At 33.6% G+C, this 19,684-nt stretch overlaps 1 protein-coding gene across 4 annotated transcripts in view; it reads left to right on the top strand.

Moving 5' to 3' along the window:
• The first annotated feature begins 4,668 nt into the window (after positions 1 to 4,668).
• The window catches only part of LOC131689596 (sialin-like), a 42,535-nt gene continuing 27,519 nt past the window's right edge, over positions 4,669 to 19,684 (top strand). For 2 of the 4 annotated variants that reach the window (XR_009305424.1, XM_058974796.1), the window contains exon 1: positions 4,669 to 4,926. The gene's annotated coding sequence lies outside the window, so the exon portion shown is untranslated. Of the gene's footprint in view, positions 4,975 to 19,684 lie in introns of all 4 variants that reach the window. The other 2 variants (XM_058974797.1, XM_058974798.1) reach the window with 2 other exon arrangements.

Consider the following 19,684-nt stretch of genomic DNA (forward strand, 5'->3'; position numbering starts at 1 on the left):
TTGAGAAGAACGCAAGTTCACGTTCTATTCGAAATGAAACTAAATAATATCGAAAAAAATTTAAAAATTATTTTAATATTTTAAAATTAATAATTATAATGAAATGAATAAAGTAAATTTATTTAGTAAAACTATAGAAATTATTAAAAGTAATACATATATTAACATATACAAAATCTTTAAATATATTTAAAAGTCAAGATTTGTATGTATATGATTTATGGACTCCCAAACGGCTTAACCGATTGTCGTCGAAATTTATACATAGTAGGCATTTGTTATAGAACGTGTTTGTATGCTATTGTTTGGGATTATATGCTAGTTAATAAAAGTTGTAAAATATTGAAATCCATGATTTGTTTGTGTTAATTTGTTAACAAAATAATTTAATTCGAACAATAGAAAAAAATAAAACAACAAATAAATGAAAATGAATAAAATGAGCAAAAAAAGTTAAAAAATATTATCAAAATCAAATAAATAAATACAATGAACACAATAATTAAAATCAATAAAATAAATTAAACAACAATCACATTAAAACATGAGTAAAATGAATATATTGAACAGGATAACATGAAATGAAAAAGGCACAAAAACTACTCCAATAGAAACATTCCAACATTTTGATTAATTTAATAAAATGAGTAACATGCATGTCATAAACAAAATGAATGAAATATTAACAATATTTCGTAGAATAATAATGAAAGAGAAAATAAATAAATGGCTAAAACAAATAAAATAAAACAAAGCTATTAAATTTAATACAATAAAGAAAATGTTTTTATAACATAAATAAAACAACAAAACATGATTGAAATTCATCAAATAACCTGAAATGAACAATAGCACTAAAATAACAACTTTAAAAGAAAATATGCTATGACCAAACAGAACATGAATAGAATGTTGATATAAAAATTAACACAATAAATGAAATGAATAACATAAAAATATGCAACATTATTGAAATAAATAAAATGAACATTGTCTAGACCCGTTTTTATCATCCCATTGGTGAATTTTGGGCTGACGAAATAGGGACAGTGACAAAAATGGGATTTTTGTTAGAAGATTCTTTTTAGTCGATAGACTTGGCCTCATAACTCTTTCTGATTATTTAGTATAAATTTTCCTTAGGGGGTTTAGCAGCGCAAAATTAAAAAAAAATGTTTTCATTTTTTGCATTTTTACATCTTTAAAATAAGAAAAATGTTCGCTTCACTCCAATTTGAATTGGTGCGTCTGAAATGGTGCATCAAACGGATTTTCAAGTAAGTTTGATAAAATCGGTTCAAGAAGCGCACAAACTCGGAGATTGATAAAATCGGATGCACACAAAATCGGGGGTTAATAAAATCGGGTCTTCACTGTATAATAAACAAATGAAATAAACGAACCAAATCAAGCAAATAAAATGATAAATGAATGAGATGAGTAAATTTGAAAAAAGTGAAAAATTTATTTAAATTTAAGAATCAATAAAACTAAATTTAAGAAATAATTTAAGAAAACCAAATAAATAATATAATTAATAAAATCATTGAAATTAATAAAATTACTAAAATAAAATGAAAACTTGCACAAAACGAATAACACGGGCACAATGAATATTTCAAATTTAATTCACAAATTAAAGAAAATAGTTAAAATAACTCAAATAAACTTATTTAAGTTTAAGGCTACGCACATTCATGATTTTTCAAGTAATCAACCTATCGGGATGGTAAGACCTGTAGTCGACAAATTTTAGAAAAGATTGCTGAAGCTTACATATCTTCTGTAGTACTTTACATTTTACAATAATTTTTAAATCAAAGGTTAGGGTGCTTCTTAATGTTTTTTAGAAAAATTGTTTTATTCATATAACTTTTGCGGTATTGATTTAAAACTGAAGTAGTCTTCAGACAACTTTAAGATTGATTTAAGGCGAAAAATTTGTTTCATGGTACCACGTATCTAACTATTTTCCCTTAAAAGTTATGAGCACTTTTTCGCCAAAAATTTGGTTCTTTGGAATAACAATATCATTCATTGGGGCAAACAAAAGATATTTCTTTTTCAACTAACTAATTAGAGTTATAATTGAGCAAAAAATGGCGAAGGCGATATTTTTAAAAATTTCATAAAATTTGTTTTGAAATCTTTTCAATAATAGAAGCTAGAGTTTTGATGTGTTGGAAGAAAATATTCGTCTTCAAAAACTCTTGAAAACATGTGGCGGATAGGTTGGTACAAAATGAAAACTGAAAAATTTATATTAAAAATTTGGTTTTTCATGAACTGACCCTTTAAATTACTTTCACGGTGGACAATATAAAAATATTGATTCGTTTTTATGATAAAATATTGCGCTTTACAATACTTTTGCATTTCTTTTTATTTCGATTATAGAGGTTTTAACCTTCAGGTCATTCGCTTCTTCGGGTTAGAAAAATCTCTTGTGAAAAATTTCTAACCCTATGTGCGGGGTCGAGACTCGAATCCAGGTGCGCTGCGTACAAGGCAATCGATTTTTACCAACTACGCTACGCGCACCCCCTGTATTATTTTAAATAGTGGGTGAGGTGGTTTTCAAGGTCAGAAAATTATCTTTTTAATGGTTCCAGATAAAGTGCCGCTGTCTTCCAGAAAATTGAAGAAAATAAAATTAAAAAAAACTTTGTTGAAGACACTGGAACTCTATGTCGTGTACGTTCCATTTTACAAGAAATTTACCAAAAATAGGGTGTTTCTTAAAAATGATTTTCTTTATATAACTTTATCAGTTTTGATTTTTCATTAAGATCACTTTCGAATCACTTTCAGCTATTTTGAAGGAGAACAATTTGTCTCAACATACCGAACCTCTAGCTTCTCTCATTAGAAAGTTATATAAACTTTTAGCTAAGAATTAACTATTTTTTGAGTAAATATTGTAAGATATAAAAAAATATCGCATTTGCCATTTTTTAGTGATCTACACAGCTATACAGCACGCAACGGAATTTAATGTTAAGTGCCCTAATCGAAGAAAAAGTTATATTTTTAAATAAAAGTTCTCTTTCATAACTTTGAAACGAAAAAAGTTTAGTAGTTCGTTTTTTTTTAAACAAATTATGCGCTTTAAAATAATCTTCAAGTTGCCCAAAGGGTATCTTAGGGTAAAATAAAACCTACTAAAGTTATAGAAAAAAGCCATTTTTTTTCAAGGAACACCCTAAAGTTTACATTTGGATTTATCGTGCAATGAAAAGGATAAAAGCTAGAGCTTGCATGTCTTCAACAAACTTGTCTAAAATGTTTTGCTCTATTACTTTATTGATGACAGTCAAGCTCTATAAATATTGTTAAAATTAGAACCACCCTACTTTCTGTTTAAACAAAAAGAAGGACCTTGCAAAGTACAACAACTTTGCCAAACATATTGTAAGGCCAAGTCATTTAATTTTAGCAAAAAGTTAAAATTCATGCTAAATTCACATTCTGGACCACTGTGCAATGGTTTTTTTCAGTGGCTATACAACATGCAACGATGGTGAATTTGGACCATTAGCATAGTGATATTATGGACTTTTCGTTTGCTCGGGTTCCTTATAGCACGGAATTTGTTCACAATTCGCTATTTTACACTTTTTATTTTGCACAATCTTTTCAAAATTGTTCTTAATATGTAGAATTCAACATAAAACTGTACCTCAAGGTTATATTAAATTATTTTAAACATTAATCTCTCAACATACACCCACCAGCGACGTTGTAAACCATGTAAAATGGCACTTTCTGAATCTGACCGAAATCGGTTGACTGTAAATCCTCCCCCTAAGAGCTTAAAGTTTGTCCCTCTAGTGCCCAAGTTTTTGTTTTGCTTGAAAAAAAACTATTGTGGATAGATTTTGCAATGAGAAAGCCGAAAAATGTATTACCAGTTCCCGAAAGCTGGACGCTTTACATTCGCAAAAGACGTATTTATTTCACAACAGGGGTCACACGTGTTACATCAAATAAAACTCATATACCTCTGAAACGATAAAAAATCGCAAATTTGATGTTCTGCAAGATTCATCTTGATTGTCTCAAACAAGTAATATCGATACGTCTATCCAACTACGGCCAATACCTCCCTCTACATGTTTCATGAGCTCCAAAATCTCTTAAGGAAGAAAACGTAATTTAATAATATTTAATATTTATTTTTATATGAGCTACAGAACAAATATTAAACTCTTTTTCAGTCATACGCAAATAGGTGAAAGGCATAATTTATCCTTTAAATTAGGTTGATAGAGATGTTTGTTTTATTCTGATCAAGCTCGTTCCGAGCAATATTGAACCACACCACACATGCAAAAAAAAACATTTGAAGGTTCTACGTTGACTACGTGACTCCCGAGTTAAGACCCGGAGAGCACACGTGTTCTGTGTTATGATTAACATTTACTTTCATCTAACACCAAACTGAGAATAACCTAGACTTTGGTCAATCATAACGGCATTGATAACCTTTGTTATGTTCCGAACAAATCAACACGCACCTAAACTTGTCACATGTTCCATTTCATCTTTAATCGAAACCACATCAATAACTTTCCATTGAATTGAATTGAGTTCGCAAAAAATCTTCCTCCAATCAGCGCAAGCAAAGCTGCAAGCGGCGACCACCAGCAGCAGCAGCAGTAGCGGTGTTTTAGTCCGTCAGTCAACAACGGATCGCGAACGCTTACCCGCATGGGTGGACTTGTGCAGCTCGTCGGCAACCGATCGTAGTAGTTCGAACCGATCAGCCAACGCGCGCGTACGCAATCGACTTTTAGCGCGCACCACACTACTGTAGTGAAGAAACTGATAGTATTCCCAGTGTAGTGCATCAGCAATAAATCAGAATCAGAACCAATCTCCGGCAGGGTCCAGTTCGATGGCCATCTGTAGTGTAGGCGTCCAACGGTCAGTCGCATCTCAGTAGTCATAATTATTGTGCTGTAGGTATTGGATGTACGTATAGAAAATCAACCGATAACAATAGCGACGGTACAGACTTAGCGTGTGAAAATCTAGGGAAATTTATTAACTGTGCGAAACAATTGAATTTGAGAACGCGGATCTTTGAAAATAGTGGCCGTTGCGTACTGCGCACGATTTACATAGATCATTACCTACATAGAAGTGGTTGGACTAGTTCTTAGCTGATGTCGGCGCCTAATAATGCAAAAAATTCTCGATTGAGCAAGCCTTCGCTGCTGAGATGTTAAACGACAGGTTTTCTTAGCGTGGCGTACATATATAAATGAAGAAGACATGAAATAAAGTGCAAAAATATAGGGGCAAAGCGCTATGTTGTGATAAGATGCGGAACTTTCACGCGTAACAAATTCCGCGAGTCGCACTTTGTTTGTAACTTGTTTGTAAATATCATAAGAGCAGGTTTCCCTGATCAACTGTACGATACGATGCAGACACAACTAGCTCCGTGTGTGTATTTCAATGGATAAAAACTGAACACGAAAAACCATGCAATTTTTTAAACAGTGACTAAACAAATTTGTCGCGTCACGCCAATCATGCTAACAAACATTCAATAAGACCAAACCTCCTCTATGGTTGAAACAAGTTTACCAACCTCACCGGCAGGACCGTCAGCTGATCACCAGCATTGATATTTCCGACCGCGGCTCGTGTGTTGTTGCGTTGGACGTTATTTTTTTGTATTTTTTAATTATCAGTGGAGTATTTACATACGTATTCCACGAACTCTCTAGAAGCTCAAAACTGGCAGATAATGTTGCGCATCGATGCAAGGGCGTATGTATTTGTTCCTTTGTTGTACACGATGTTCAAACTATAAATATGGTTGACCGTATAGAAGTACTTGCATTATTAGGAATAAACATATTAGCGAAAGCCATGAAAAATTCTACAATGATTATTTTATGATTGGTATTTTTTATTCAGTTCTCTCAGATCTGAAGGTTCAAATGGTAAGGTGTTGAACTTATAAGAAACTTGTATATTGTTTTAACCTCAGCCAGGAAGGATTCTTAGTGGTCAGTAAAAGCGTACCACTAATCCTGCAAATATCCTGAATCGGCTGCGGCGACTGTCGAACTAGAAGGTCAAGTTCCGCAGCGAAATGTAGTACAAGATGGAGGAAAACTATCCGTATTTTTTTCTTAGTGCTGTGGTCAAAATTGACAAATGCTGATAAGAGCAGATCTGTTCCAATTTAAGTAGAAAATGTGACTGAAATCGATTCGTGCCACAATGATTTTTTTTAATTTTCACAAATGGCAAAATCGTCTAGAAACCCAGGGGCGGACCCAGAGGGAGTGTCCTGAAGATCCAGACTCTTTCAAAAATATAAGAAATTTTCAATTAGTTTAATTTTTTAATTCCACATCATTTCAAACCAAATGATTGAATGATTTTCATTAAATGAGGTTATTACGTATTAAGTGAAGCAAAGTTCATTTCAAAATCAAAATTCAGACCCACTCCAAAAATGTGTTTCTGGATCCATAGAAATCGGAGACTACTTCATCAAAGGATAAATCGAGATTCTAGACGATCAAGTCGGTTCCTCATCTTCAACAACTTCTGGAAGCAGTTAGAGATGTGTGTATGAAGATACTTTGAGACATTGAGGTAATTGCAAAAACGCATCATCTTTTGTCCTCAGTACAGTACATTTAATCAATGTAAAAAAATGTTGAGTGAGTTTTTTCTTACGTAAGAATTAATGCTGAGAACACCCCTGAGAATGAGAATTAATGCTGAATACGAGTTTTGTGTTGGTTTTTCGATATGTTTCGTTTTGAAATGCGAAAATCAACATGAAATGTACGCTTGGGGGCACGATAGATCAGCTGTTTGGAGACACTGTAGGTTACTACTACAATTAAAGTGAAATTATTTTGGCAGGAAAATTGTGCGTAATTTCGTGCGAAAAACGCCAAAACGAAGTGAAGAGGACATACAGAACACAAGATCACGCATCTGTTCATGGAGGGAGCCAGTATTCGATCAGCCTCTGAACAATTCAAGGTTTCGTTCAAAACATTACGTGCTCGTTCGAAAGCAAAGATCTCATCATCAATGAAAACGCGTCAGATATTTCGCGTGAGTTAACAATATAATAGTTTAAGGTGTTGTTGAAGTAGATAATCAAAAAACATGATCGAAAAAGAGAAGGAAAAGGAATCTAAAAAAAATTCTCCGAAGTGCAAACGTAATCGTTGCACAAGTAAGCAACCACGTGAGCCGAAATACACAAATTCAATTCCACACTCTGGCGACGACGAGAACACCGAACAAATCATTCGCAAGTACAAATGCAGAAACATCTGCTGGAAAAACATGTTTTTCAACATTTTCTTCAACATTTCATTAATTAAATCTTAAGCTAACGGGATTAATTGAATACATTTCTAAGGACTCGAAACACAGTTTGACATTTTTTAAAAGAAAGACTTTTGAGTTGAAAATTGAGAAAAAGTAAAAGAAAACACTGCTTTTTGTAAGGCCTATTATGCTTGGAAAAAAAAAATTAACAAGGCGGATTCATTCCAACATCAGTATAATAGCAACCGTATTCAAAACAGGGGATAAGCGGATGACGAACAACTATGATAGGGGAAATCGAATACAAACTTCAACTATTATAACCCAGGCGTACTCCAATGTAAACCAAATGTAATGATACTTTTAATTCCCCCCTAAAATTAGGTAAAAAATTATGGGAAACGCATAATCTCCGTTTGAAATGAGTTTGAAAAAGAAAATATCTTGTTCTAAATTTCATACGCTCAAATATTAACAAATTTTATGTTGTTTCGCAAATTTCTTCGGATTTGCTGAAAAAGGACATTTATTTAAACCTCTTGTGAATCATTAGAACTAATCTCTACAATGAAATTAAATGTTGTTACAATGTTGCTTACTTTTCAGCTGCCCTTGGCTTCAAACATACACGGATCAAAAATATAAATAAAATCCATGCTAAATTTGCAAAAGGGCGAATAAGATTTGTAAACAAACTTTTATTTTGATGGTTTCTCTTAATTTACTATAATTTCAAAGCAGAAAACATTTGAAATTACTTCTACGAAGGGTAAAAATTTACATTAACACATATTTTTCATGAAATTCCGCTCTGTAGCAGACTAATGAGCGAAACAAGTTTGTTTACAAAAAACACTTTCGCCCTTTTGACGAATTAATATTGAAATAACAAAAATCATCAGCTATATTATCACACAAAGAAATTTGAGGTGTAATATTCCCATTTGTGCAAAAATAAAGCTGTTAGATCATCTAACAGCTTTATTTTTGCACAAATGGGAATAACTTAGATGACGAAATTCTACTGTAAATACTCGTTATATACGATAAATGATTTTGCCTAGGAAATTTCATGCGGATCTATTGACGTCGTCATGTTTTCTCATGAACTATTTCATGAAAAGCGAAATATTGTTCATGGAACTGGTTAACTAGTTCTTGCGTGCTTTTGAAATTCACAAATTTAGAAGATATTTTTAATAATTTTCAACATGATCTTGAAATTTTTATGGAAAGTATTTGTGTATAATTTATGGATTTATTTTTGTTCCGTGAAGCTTTTCCAAATTAGTGAATGACAAACAGAAAATTAACGACACCAGCTACAGCTTCGGACTACCAAACCAATATAAATCGGGACACCGAGAAGCTCGTAGTGAACTTGATATTGCCAGATGACCTAGTAGTAGGTTTATATCCTGGTTGGTTTATATACCGGCGCAGACGAAAAAAAAATTGTTCTCAAATTTATGAGTTCTGGAAAAATCACATAACGCTTTAATTTGCGGATGCTTGATTGTTTTTTTTGCGTAACAATTCGTTTTTCTGCCCGCTAACTAACTCACAACTTATTTTTTTCAATATTTATAATACAAATTTTAACTAACGATTTTGTCCATAAATTTTGGAACATTGACATGAGCTTATTCATGATTTATTACATCTTGATTACGATCTCAATTGATTCTCAATTAGTCCTAAAAACTGTAACAGTCTTGATATTTTCTTGTGAATTACTTTACAAAATTCAGAATATTATTCAAGAATTAATTGATGCTTCATGAAATGGTTCATGATTACGAGTAATTAAGTTAGTTTCACTTTCATGATATAGTTCATGAAATACACAATTTAGTGCAAGATTTCAATAAGTCAAGGGATTCGCAAGAGATCAATAAGTCCAGGGATTACGTTTCTTCAGAAATACTCTACTCGTGATGACACCATAATGACTTCTTACTTCCAATGTTCTAATAATGAATAAGTTTTGTTTGGTAATGAGATATAGTGAAATCAAACTTTGTCTTAGCTGGAACACCATGAGTATTTGCTCGGGAACTCCTTCCGCTTCCTTATTCTTCTTCTTCATTTTCTTCGCCGGACGGTCGCTGCCGGCCTTCCACTCCACGCTCAGGGATGCCAGGATCCGGTAAACTGTACTCACGGGCACGTTTTCGTCTCGAAAGTGGTCTACCATAAACTTTTTCCACGATGACCATGCGTTTCGTAAAACCGTACAACACGCTCGCGGAGTGCTTGCAGTTTCGACGCCATCTTCGGTTGAACTGACAGCACCCGAGCGAAAAGAAAAGTTCCACCCGTTTCTAGAGTCCAGAGAGCAATTTTCTTGAAGAGGAAAAAATTTACGCTCTTTATTTTAATTACAGAAAGGTATTGATATCATTCTCATTTTTTATGGAACGCCCGTTACGATTCCATGGCTGGTTATGTTTAATATAATGGAGGAAATGTCTATTACTCACTCAGTACGATTTGCACATACATCGACACCCATGAAACACTGAAACCAGTGGCGGATCCAGGAAGAGGGTTGACACCGCCAAAAATTTTCAACTTATTAAGAAATTTTAAATAAGTTTCAATTTTGAAATGGTTTCAAACTCGAATTCACTTCAAATCAAATTTTTCACTGGTTTTTGCCTTTCTCATATAGAAAGGTTATGCAATCACTCTGAAAAACGTCAACCTAATCCCGGCCCGGAGGGCCGAGTGTCATATCCCATTCGACTCAGTTCGTCGAGATCGGAAAAAGTCTGTATGTGTGTGTGTATGTATGTATGTGTGTGTATGTGTGTGTATGTGTGTGTGTATGTATGTGCGTATGTGTCAAATAATGTCACTCATTTTTCTCAGAGATGGCTGGACCGATTTGCCCAAACTTAGTCTCAAATGAAAGGTGCAACCTTCCCATCGGCTGCTATTGAATTTTGGATCGATCGGAATTCTGGTTCCGGAATTACGGGTTTCAGAGTGCGGCCACACAGAAATTTCTCATATAAACTATAGGAAAAATTAAAAATAGAATTTTTATTTTTGATGCTAAATGTGTTCAAGGTGCATGAAACGTCGAGATTTGATGCAAACTCGAAAAAAAAATTTGACTACGATTCACTTTTTTGGATTTTGGCACATTTTTGCCTTTCTCATATAGAAAGGTTATGCAATCACTCTGAAAAACGTCAACCTAATCCCGGCCTAATTTTTTTTCGACTCGTTTAGGGTTTCTGGATTTTAACAGGGGCGTAGTTGATGGTTTACGGAGAGGGGTTACACCCCCCCTCTACTGTTCGCGCCCCTCCTTTAAAAATCTCCTTAAATCACCCCTCAGACCACCACCCCATCCAGCCCTCATACCCCTCCCTTTCAACCCCATCATCTTTAAACCACCACTGTATCACAAAGCATACCAATTTAAGCTGGGGAGTCGTTCGTTCATGGGACTTTCGCCCTCTTCACATACCCAGCCCCGCATGACAAAATGAGTTAGCAAGCAGATAACATTGATCTAATGCTGATTAGGCTAATGGAGTATGATATTTTTTTGTTTCAAGTGTTTCACCGTCGACACGTAGCTCATCAAGTTCGTGGCTGGCATGCCATTGTGTATAAGTGCAAAGTGTACTAAGAATGTAATGGACATTTCCACAATTATGTTGAACATAAAAAGCCTCCGTGCCATAATTTAGAGAAATGAGAAAGGCACAATTGCACCGCTAGGTGGATTAAAACAGGTTTTATCAATTGCGGTTAGTGCGTATTACGTAATGTGCTCATTTCAAAATCGAAATCACTAAGAAAGTTTATTCTGGAGGAACTACACACTTAATTTTTTCTGCCGAATCTCAGATTTTTTTGGATCTTTTACCAAAATCTCAACAGCTGAGATCTCGACAAACAATTTTTTTTGCTGAAATATCAGTAGAAGTGATATTTGATAACTGAGACAAGGATAATATTTCGCCGAAAATTAGTAAACAAATGTCACTTCGCTGAGATATCAGTTATTTGCTTTCAAAATACAGAAAACCTATATAGGGGAACATGGGGAAACTTGACCAAGTTTTCAGCTAAAACTGCATAAATCTCTAAAACAGCCTTAAATCCCTCAAAAATCATTGAGATATAATGTGCAAAGTTATTGTGCGTCTTCATGATTTTTTGCAGAATTTTTAATTTAATTTTTGAAAAGATATAAAAGTTTTTCTGTGATCGTTTTTTTTTTTTTTTTGGTCAAGTCTCCCCACTGCGGGGAGACTTGACCAAGAGAATTTTGAAAAATCATAACAAAAAATGACATAAAACATACTGTAATTATTTTATTTCCATATTGTCGAGATCCTTAGGTAGCAGTAAAAAAATATAAAAGGGTTGCATTTGAAAAATTTGAATTTTTTTAAATGCATTTCTTTTTAAGGATTAACTGTACTGCTTGCATTGCATATTCACACGTCACGAAATCAGTCCTACTATTGCTAACTTTGTTTACTAATACTAAAACATAAAGACTTATGTTTGAGGTGGGATTTTTTTATGGCATGATTAACATTAACAGTAGATACCAAAGCATAATAAATATCAGGAATTTTGTATCTTTCTTCAGCTAATTGCCACTTGGTCAAGTCTCCCCATAAAATCTTGGTCAACTCTCCCCAACATTAGTTATTGCATTCAATGTCATGGAAATTCTAGTAATAACTATTCCAATGTTCCAATTTATGTAAAATCATTTCACTGTTTCACAAGGATTAATATGGTATATTAGTAGATTAATAGTAAGTAGTAGTCGAGTAGATATGTCCATACAAAGTTTGATAAAAAGTTAGATCATTTCTCGACAAACATATGATTACGGCCTAAAAGCCAACTGTTAAAATCCAATTTTAATGAAAATTCCGGACAAACCGTTACTTGCTTAGAACAGTTTACAACAGTTTATGAAAGAGAAAACTTTTCTCTTTCGTTTACTACCAACATCTGTGATTGGCATGTAACGGTTTGCCCGGAATTTCCATTCAAAGTGGATTTTGACAGTTGGCTTTTAGGCCGTAATCATATGTTTGTCGAGATTTAATGCAAATTTATTAATCACGTAATATTTTCTGTAAGGAAAGAATTTTTCATTCCAAACTTTTAAAATTACCTTAAGGGATCGAAATAAGTATCAAAATATTTTTGAAAAAATTTTAAGAATCGAATAGAAGACGCCATAGCCAAAAATAGGATTTTGCGCTTGGTCAAGTCTCCCCATGTTCCCCTATGTCAATAAAATGGTCGGTATTAGGTTGACGATGTTCAGAGTGATTGCATACCCAAGTAACAATTGAATTTTTTTAGCACGCTACAAATGCAATCTAAGTTTTATGAGTGGCTATAAATCTATCATAAAACCTCAATTGTTACTAGGGAAACCTTTCTATAGGAGAAAGGCAAAAATTGATATCATAGTTTGAAAAGGCTCCATTACGTCAATTTTAAAAAATTTTACCCGTTCTTAGGGCATTCCTGTAATAAATTTAGTTATTTTCAGAGCCTTATTATTAGTTTTGTGTTTCAGATCGATCCTGAGGCAGCAGGCGGCGCGCAGTTTTGGAATTCCACCCGTTTTTAACCTTAGACAGAACGTCACCACGGGCGCCACTTTATCTTCTTCGTTTTGAAAAAAATATAAATGAAGATGAGAATATAACCTTTTTGAATCCTAACTATTTGAACTATTTCCATCGTTGTTTTTTCATTGACCTACAAAAAATGCATACTCCTGGTCATTTGAATGAGAAACTCCCCTTAACTATTCAACTATCCATGTAAAATCCTATACAAAATTCCCAAACAGGGAAAATTTTGGAGAAAACAAAATTTAGCATAAGACCTAACATAAAGTATGGTTTTTAGTATTTTTGATTGTCCTCGTCAGTTACCAACGCCAACTTAATGCTAGTTAGATAATTCCAAACTTGCACCAAATTGGCGCTAGCTAGACACTGAAAAACCCATACTTTATGTAAATTCCGATATTCACTCACAAAGCTTTAAATACCATATCTTCGATGTAATATTTAGAGGAGAACTTGCATTCAAAAATCTCTAAGAAATCCTCGAACTTTTGGAATAAAATAAAACTTTCCGTGAATGATGATCGGGTTCCAAGAAATGTTTTTGGAATTTCTGATTGCCATAATAATTTTTATTTACCAGTTATTTGAATATTGGTAAGAACATCAAAAGAAAAGGCAAGTGTAGTTGTAGACTAATCTAGACGAGACTCAAGTAGAAAAATAAACATGTAAACGTGTAAACATGTTTTATTTAGCATATTTGTGATAAGCCCTGATTAAAAAAAAACTACCTTTTATAGATTGTAGTCACGTGCAAACGCAACTGCTTCAAACGTTTAAGCCAATCTCTTATCAGGTAACGCTTCACTGCAGTTCTGGACGATTCATTTGCGTCATCTTTGACTAACCGTTGCACGGCGCATTTCGGGATATTCGCTTATTTAGTTAACTTTCGGAATGTTTGAATTGGATTTCGTGCCACTTTTTCTTGGACTCATATCGCTAACCCCCGAAGAACGAGATGACCATGGATGTCTGCTTTCTCCATTATAAATCGAACGGCAGATGTGATGATGGTCAAAATTATACATTTCATAAAAAAACCCTGGATTGCGAAATATTGTCCAGTATCTGTATGTTAGAGTATCTGGAGATTAATAACTGGTGTATTTATTTATGTAGATATACATTTTTAGTTTAACCATTTATTTGTTATGTAACTAAATCCGTTGATACATTTAAATGCATCGAAATATAGCAATTTACAAATTCGTTTATCGATACTGTTTTCGTTTATTTATATCTTTATTAATTAATTTATCTTTGTTACTTTGTTTATTTATCTACTCAAGTATTTAGTCAGTTATTTATTTATTTATCTATTATTATTTATTTATTTTTATTCATTCAGATGAAGTATTACTGAAAAAGTACTTGTCGGATTAGCCAATTTCCGGGTGAAAATTTCGCTATTAAAGATATAATAATAAATACAATAGCAAACTAGTCATTGATATCTCCCGACACAGATGGAAGTAGAAAGGCTCATCGCGTGATTGAAAATGCGTGTTTATTTCGTGTTAGCGACAGGCATGGGAAATATCGCATGACTGATCATTAGTTCACCATTCATTTTAGATAAGACGCGTTCCACTTGGATAAAACTTGAAGTAACACAAACTAATGGCGACTTCAACGTAACGAATCAATATAAATCAAATTATTAATTTTGTTCTGTTTAAACCTACAACTTAGAGATACCGTAGCACGTGTCGTATCTCATAGGTATAAATTATACATTTTCAAATGGAAATAAACATATACCTATATTTATTTGTTTATTTGTGGAGCAGGGAAAAGCCCGCTGGAGTGAAGCTCATTTTTGCCTCTTCTCCAGTAGGCATAAAACCTTCTCATCTTTTCATTGTCAACAGGCAATATGCTAACCCTAATGACAAAAAAGCTAATTACTATATAATACACAGAATATAAATAATATACAATGATAGAACATACAAGTAAGTTCAGTACTTATTAACTATGTCAAACACAAACTCGAAAAGTGAAACTGGCTTAAGTACTACTTACAACATAATACAAAAATTTTATAAACGAAAGCAACTAAACAGTGGATATGACTTCAAAAAACTTTTTTTTTATGGTGGCTCGGGACAAATTAAAGTCGAAGGCATCAGAGAGTTGATTAAACATACGACTCATACAGGCTATGGGTTCGTTATGACCATAATTAGTTCTAGCAACAGGAAGGCGGAAAAAAGTATGGGATCGCAAAACACGGCGATGGATGTTGAAGTTCAGCTGTTGGAGTAATGCGGAGCAGTCGATATTACCTTGAATAATATCGGAGACAAACAAAGCCTTTGCGACATTGCGACGACAACTGAGCAGGTCTAGACCGATCAATTTACATCTGTCTTCGTATGCGGGCAAATTTATCGGGTCATTCCAGGGAAGATGGCGCAAGGCAAATCGTAAGAACTTGCGTTGAACGGACTCGATTCGGCTGATGCTGTTTTGATAGAATGGTGCCCAGACCACTGATGCATATTCTAATATCGAGCGTACTAGAGAGGAATAGAGTGACTTTAAACAGTGCACATTTCTGAAATTTTTGGCTGTACGAAAGATAAATCCAAGAGTTCTGGAAGCCTTTGATGTTACGTATGAAACATGGTCTCTAAATGTTAATTTTGAGTCAAGAATTACACCTAGATCTTTAACAGAAGTATCTCTCCGAAGATTATTGCCATAAAGTTCATAATTGAAAATAATTAATGAATGCTTACGAGTAAAGGATATTACGGAGCACTTAGATGCATTCAAGACCATCTGATTGTTGCTGCACCAATTAGCGAAGATTTCTAGATCGCATTGAAGAAGTCTTGCATCATCAAGACATTTTACGATGGTGAATAGCTTGAAGTCATCGGCATAGGAAAGCTTGACACATTTTAGTAAAAGGTGGGCATCGTTCATGTATAACAGGAAGATTATGGGTCCCAGGTGGCTGCCCTGTGGAACTCCGGAGGTAGCAGCAAATGGTAGGGAAAGAGTATCTCCAATTTTAACGCTCATTTGACGGCCAAATAGGTATGAACGCAACCAATTAAGAAAAGGTCCATTAAAACCCAGCTGTTCGAGTTTGCCAACAGCTATACGGTGGTTGATCTTGTCGAAAGCTGCAGTAAGGTCTGTATAAATCGCATCAACTTGATGTCTTTGTTGGAGCGCATGAGTTATGTATGATGTGTAGGAAACTAAGTTGGTACTGGTAGATCGCTTAGGAATAAATCCATGTTGTTCTTCAGCTATTATGTTACGGCAGTTGTGAGTAACAAAATCCAGGACGATTGACTCGAATAGTTTGGATGTAGCGCACAAGGCTGCAATTCCGCGATAATTGCGCACGTCGCGTTTACATCCCTTTTTAAAAACCGGGAAAACGAAGGATCGCTTCCAACAGTCAGGAAAAATCCCTGATCGCAGAGAGTCGTTGAAAAGGCATGATAAGGGTGTAGCGAGACTTGTAGAACCTATAACTATAATACTAAATTTTGAAAGATTCCTTTCAAAGAGAATTTTGATTTGGATTGACATCTAGAATCGTATTCATAAGAAAGTTTTTTCTAGAAAATATTATGAAATTTGAAATATGTTTAAAGTTGTTGTTAAAAAACATTTTTACTGCTACGTTGCTATATGATGGGATCATATTTGAAACATTAGATTTTTCTTTAGGCTCTCCCTGACAAATATAAATAATTAAAGAAATCGGTTTTTTGTGATTATATTCTTTAACGTATGAGGGAAGGTGGTCCTTCAAAGCTATTTGACCGAAAACTAATGTATCTATTTTGTAGGTGTTGGCAAGGGCAATCTGTTTTCTACAATAGCATGACATTTAGAAAGACATAGGGGTAACAATGGTACTCGCAATGCAGTGCGGAGTGAAAAGGCGCATTTTGACTCTCTGTCAAAATAGTGGTCCTAAGAACTCCACCGCCCTCTAGTCCTGGGCAGGTGCCCTTTTTTTAAACTGGAATATAGAAAAAAGCGTACTTTTTCTCAAATGAAAATAGAATATACACACATTGATACTTCTACAAAAGAAACTAATTGGTTAACGATTTTTGTTTCTAAAATAAAACGCTCAAAACATGACATTTAAATCAACGAAAAAAATACAAATGTTTAAAACTAAAAAACTTCACAATACGTTCATTGGGAATGAAAACGTATGTTTAATCCGCTTGTGAAAGTCTGGTATTCTTGCCACAGTTCTTTTTCTTTTGATTTCGTTTGTTCATCTGGTCCTGTCTTCCATTTGGTGTCGCGGTGTTATTGTTCGTTATTTTGTTATTTTCGATCACCCTACAACGATCGTCAAACAACAAAAACCAATTTTATCGGAAGTAGACATAGCGTAGCATAGTTAGTAAATCGATGATTTTGTACGCAGCCTCCCAACCCCGCACATAGGATTAGAGATTTTTCTAAAGAGTTTTCTAACCAATAAAAGGGGCGAATCCCGATCAGAATGAAATAACAAGATTATAACAGAACCCAATTGTTGTAACATATTGTGCTATAAATGTTTCGTTAGTAACAATGTGAGATATAGTATTGAAATATTTCTGTTGCGTGTTTCTCATCGGGATGATGTTAAAGTTAAAACGTGTATAATATGAGCTTATATTTTAATATCAATATAATATATAATATATAATATATAATATATAATATATAATATATAATATATAATATATAATATATAATATATAATATATAATATATAATATATAATATATAATATATAATATATAATATTTAATATATAATATATATTATATAATATATTATATTAATATAATTAATATAATCGAATGGATATAATGAATACAGTGCATAAAATAAATCAAACCAAAAAAATAAATAAATGATAATGACGATCAAAATAATTAAATTCAATAAAATAAATAAGCTGAATAAATTACATAAAATGCGAAAAATGAACTAAACGATTGATTAATTGCGTTAAATAAATAAAATGAGCCAAATAAAAAAATAAATGAAGACGCAAAATCAACATGGAAACTGGGCCAATTGGGACCTAGTAAGAATTATTGAGCTATAGAATAGAACCATATCAACCAATTTGCCAAAACACTTCTTTTTCTGAAAGTCTAACCCATTGCGCATATTTTTTCTTAGATGGCTTTTAACTGTGTCTTATCAGAGTACGTCCATGCGCTTTTGAACAAAGGATTGCAAAAGGTCCAAATTACCCCAACCCTGGTTCAATTCGTTTTTTTCGCATCATGAGTCAAAAAAATCATTCCAGTATGTTTTAATATAATTTAATAATTTAAATACTTTTTTAAAAAAAAATTACTCAAACTATGCGAAATAAATTAATATGAATTCGAGTCCGGCTCGAAGTAATTTATTTGTTGCCTCGTATGCGGTTACTAGATCGCATTGGCAAGCTAGTCTGTGATGACACATCCCGATCAGAATGCAATAACAAGATTATAACAGAATGCAATTTTCGTAATAAGCTGTGTTATAAATCTGGTCTCGTTAGTAGTCAAAATAACAGAAAATTAGAACAAGTAACAGCTCGAGATATAGTCTTGAAATATTTTTGTTATGTGTTTCTGATCGGGATGAGATTCCATCTGAGCTGCTTCCATTGTTCCTTCCTTTTTCTGAGGTCGATCGCGCTTCTTTGGTTCATGCGCCGCCGCGCAGTGGTCCAGATCTGGAAATGGGTGGCCAAAATCTCACGCGTATTAAACTTTAGGCTAGTGAGATCCAAATTTTATTTTTTTATATTCGAATATTTCATATTCAAGATCGGCATCATCAGCAAAATTTTAGCAAATATCATCACAAGAAATTTTGCTGAAGACTCCAAGTGTCCTTTTCTTAAGCTGATTGAAATGTTAAACTTTTTTACACAGAATCTCTACACAAGGATTTTACTTAATAATTTTTTTCTTTGATTTTCACATGTTTTAAATGTTCTACAAAATTGTTCTATACTATAATACGAAAAAAATCTCTGAACGTTTTAGTGCACTAGAGCATGAATCCGACAAATCATTTGTTCCACTCCAAAAATCTATGTTTTAGCCACAAAATTACGAACAACTTTTGTTCCCCACCATACTCCACGACAAAATTGATAAAAATTACTATAGAATTCTTTAGGCGTGTTTTATTCAAAACATTCAACATTTCTTGCAGAAACTTACAGACTTTACAGACTTGTGAGTTATACGCGGACAAGATTTCAATGGTTTTCCTTGGTACTCCTGGAAAATAATTCTTCCTGAAAAAGCATTATTATGACATAGAGCATTTGCGCACTATTTGGCAATTCGAAAATGCAATTTAGCGTTTCGTTTTTACCTGCATGCAAACGGAAAACTACTTAAAATTGAGTTCTTTTGACTCAATCTCGGGCCATCGTAGAGCCAATTAGAAAAAAATAGGTAAACCGTGCTGAAGGTGTTTCCATTTAACCATGGCAAAAACTGCAACTCATTGATTGTTTTTTTTACACTCAAATTTAAGTTGAATTTATCTAATTTTGAGTATACCCCAAACAACTCAAAGTACCTTCCTCCACGGAAGACCTCGACTGAGTCGAATCTCTCGTTTTGTTTTTGACAACACTATTAAGTGCGAAAGCGACGCACAACTCTAAAGTAAGTTAAAAGAACTTATTCTGTAGGTTGTTTTATTTATCCGTGTGGTGCTACACC

The sequence above is a fragment of the Topomyia yanbarensis genome, chromosome 3, assembly GCF_030247195.1.
Source record: "Topomyia yanbarensis strain Yona2022 chromosome 3, ASM3024719v1, whole genome shotgun sequence".
NCBI classification, from domain to species: Eukaryota; Metazoa; Arthropoda; class Insecta; order Diptera; family Culicidae; genus Topomyia; species Topomyia yanbarensis.